At 39.5% G+C, this 3,885-nt stretch overlaps 1 pseudogene; it reads left to right on the forward strand.

The window, feature by feature from the left end:
* Window positions 1-995: 995 nt before the first annotated feature.
* LOC132677391 (olfactory receptor 2A2-like) lies at window positions 996-1,934 on the forward strand (annotated as a pseudogene).
* The last annotated feature ends 1,951 nt before the right edge of the window (window positions 1,935-3,885 follow it).

Below are 3,885 nucleotides of genomic sequence, written 5' to 3' on the forward strand. Positions count from 1 at the left end.
TAACAGTTTGCGTGTCAAATTATATGCTCTACTAATTAAACGAGGATATTGGAAATTTGGCAATAATCATGATGAAAATATTGTTAAAGATCCAATAAAATCAGATTTTTTTGGAAAATAAGATTCTTCACTAAAAGGAACTGGATCTTTTTAGTGAAATAACTTATTTCAAGCTGAAGTGGGAAATAAACAACTTGAGGCTAGAACAATTTAGGAAGCCAGAAGTAAGAAAGTGCTTTAAATTGTGGAGTAATAATTTTATGCTGGAGATAACGTGAAGACTCCACCTTAACCAAGATCCACATTGTACCACCAGTATTGGGACAAATTAACATTTCCTGTATATTAACGGAAGCCATTAAGAAGGACACTTTTTATATCCTATTAGAAATTTATATTTTGAACTAAAAAGGGGCAATAAATGGAAAACCCAAGTTGAGAGACATAAACAACTGGTGTGTATGCTTCAAAAATATCAATTTCAAGGGAAGGACTGAGTGATTATTTCATATTAGAGGAGATGCAATGTGCAAGATTGCATCTTGGACCAGAGGGGCAGAAAATGCTGTATCTAGAATAGAGAATCATGCTAATGTTACATCTCCTGATTTTGGTTACTTATCCTGAATATGAATATCCTTGTCTTAGAAAAAAATGAAGGGACAAATTGGCATTATGCCTACATTTTACTCTTACGTGGCCAAGGGGGAAAAATGTGTACATAGGAAAAAAAAAAAAAAAAGAATTGATGAAGCAAACTTTAAAACAATTCGGTAAACTATATATAATCATATTGTTTTAATTTTTGGATACTTATCTGAATAAAAATTTTAAACTAAAACATTGGACAAGAAAAAGTCAAGTAGGGACAGGCATAAAAGCTTCCTCTGAGTTCATAACTTTCCTTTCCTCTGAGTAAATAACTTCAATTTTCATTCATATCCAGCTCTGACCTTTCTATCACACTTCAGTCCTTGATAAACGTTCATCAAGGAATGGGGGGGGGGGGGGCAACCAATCGTGGACCAGAAATCATCCTGGTGGGATTCCAGCTCAGTAAAGACACTGAAGTGCTCCTCTCCTGTGTCTTCTCCCTGTTATATATCTTCAACCTGCTGGCAAATGGCGTGATCTTGGGACTCATTTGGCTAGACCTCAGACTGCATTCCCCCATGTATTTCTTCCTTTCTCATCTGGCTATCATTGACATATGCTATGCTTCCAGCAGTTCGCCCAATATGCTGGAAAAGCTAGTGAAGCACAAAAAAACTATCTCCTTTGTCTCGTGCGCTACGCAGATAGTTTTGTTTGTGACTTGTGCTGGTGAAGAGTGCCCGATTTTGGTAGTGATGGCCTATGACGGGTTCGCGGCAATCTGCCATCCGCCCCAGTACACTGTCATCATGAACTGGACAGTGTGCATGCTCCTGGTCATCGCTATCTGGGCATGTGGATTTTCCCTAGCCCTAGTACATGTAATTCTCTCTCTAAGGTTGACTTTCTCTGGGCCCCAGGAGGTGAACCACTTCTTCTGGGAAATCCTCTCTGTCCTCAAAGTGGCCTGTGGTGATACTTGGATCAATGAAGTTTTTTGTCTTTGCTGGTGCTGTGTTTATCTTAGTTGGGCCCCTCTCCCCGGTGTTGATCTGCTACGTGCACATCCTCTGGGCCATCCTGAAGATCCAGACAAAGGAGGGGCGCAGAAAAGCCTTTTCCACCTGTTCCTCCCACTTCTGTGTGGTTGGATTCTACTTTGGCATAGCCATGATGGTTGACTTGGTCCCAGACAATAGTCAACGTGAGGAGCAGCAGAAAATCCTTACCCTGTTTCACCACTCTTCAACCCATTGCTGAACCCTCTCATCTACAGTCTAAGGAATGCTCAGATGAAGGCTGCTTTTAACAGAGCATTGCAGAAAAAGAGGGCAATATGAAGAATGGTAGAATTTTTGAGAAGGGAATTTGTCTTCTCAAGAGATATGATTGCTGGTGTATTAAAACTCAAGAAATTTCCCCAAGAAGATTCATGATTTGATGGTGAGAATTATCAAAAGAGTTAAATTAGCCAGGTAGCAGAATAGAAATCCCTGAGTTTCCTCCATTCCTCCGAGGAGACAATAATATATAGATCAAATAGCCATTATGAGAAACCAGTAGAGAGGCTGCAGCACCTGGAGAAGCACAAAGTCAAGAAGAGTTACAGAAAAGTAATCAGGCAAAGTTATGATATTTTTCCTGTCCTAGTCACTCCCCATCCCTGGCCCCGTGTGGCATGATCAGAGGATTCCTTCCTAACTCCACTTTCTCTTTGGATGAAAGGAGAGGAGTGGACCATGGGTATTACATTCTGGCTTTCAGAGATGGCCGAGGAATGTTTTCCATCTGGTGTGATTTAGAGCCCTGCTGGGAATGGCAGTCTGGGGGCCATCTTGGGGTCCCTGAGAAACAAACAAACGCTAACTTACAGAGCTGTAGGGAGATTGTAGCATCTCAGACAAACACCAGGGGGAGCAAGTGTTTACAGGCTCCAGAGAAGAAGCAGGCAAACCTCTTAACTGAGAAAATCCACGCACCAGTTCAGAGAAACTACGTCCCCATTAAAGCTTGAAAAGGTCCACAGAATCTCTAACATTGCAGATTCCCTGTCATGAAGCCAATAAAGACTGGGAGAAGTAGCTGCTTTTCCAAAAGCCCACACATTTCAACTCAAATTCACATGATATGCCAAAAAACTGGGAAAACATGAGCCAAAGGAACAAAGTTCATCTCCCGAAACTACCACTGACGAAATGCAGATTTGTGAATTACCAAAGAATTCAATATAATTATTTTAAAGATAGATGCTCAATAGTCTCAAAGAGAACACAAATAAACAACAAACCAAGGAAAATGATGCATGAGAAAAATGAAAATATCACCAAGAGATAAAAACTGTGGAAAAGAGCCAGACGGAAACTCTAGAGCTGAAGAATACGAGAACTGAAGTGAAAAATTCACCAAGGGGTTCAGGAGCAGAAGTTAGAAGCTAGCTGGAGAGAAATGAAAAAAAAAAAAAAAAAATGAAACACACAACAGACCCCAAATGGAATGTTGCAAAAGCAGTGCTAAAAGGGTGGCTTGCAGCATAAATTCCTACATTAAAATACAATAAAGGTCGCAAATCAGCAACCCCCACTTTATGCCTCCAAGGACCAGAAAGAGAAGAAAAACCAAATCCCAAATCAGCAGAAGGAAGAAACTAATGAAGATTAGGGCACAGGCAAAGGAACTAGAGAATAGAAAACCCCTCAATAAAAGGAGGAAAAAATACCAATGAAACCCAGAATCGGTTTTCTGAAAAATTCAACAATATTGGCAAGTACTTGGCAAGCTGGTAGCAAGAAGATATGTAGAAGAGTCAAAGTCGTGGAAGCAGAAACACAACAGTGGTTATAAGGGATTAGGGGAGGGAGGAATGGAAAGTTACTATTTAATGGGGACAGAGTTTCCCTCTGGGATGAGAGAGTTCTGGAGATAGAAGGTGGTGATGGTGATGGCATACAGTGTGAATAAGGCCACTGAGCTGTATGTTTTAAAATCAATAAAATTTTATATTTTTCACAATATATTAAATGCTTCGGTTGATAACTGTACAAAAAGCAGTCTTGATCGACTATACCACCATAATGAGATTTGATTGGTCTGCCTTCACAGGAACATAATTTTAATAAAGATAATGAGGATAGTGAATTAAATGATGAAGAAACTGTAAATTCTGTTTGAAATCATATCCAAGTAAATGATGAAAAGTTGTGGAAATCTTTAACTCAACTAGAATTACATAAACACTTTTAAGACACATTTCAGGTTATGATAGGATAAAGTCAATGAAGTCCATTAGAAAAT

This window comes from Panthera onca, chromosome A2 (assembly GCF_046562875.1).
Source record: "Panthera onca isolate mPanOnc1 chromosome A2, mPanOnc1 haplotype 2, whole genome shotgun sequence".
Classification (NCBI taxonomy): Eukaryota; Metazoa; Chordata; class Mammalia; order Carnivora; family Felidae; genus Panthera; species Panthera onca.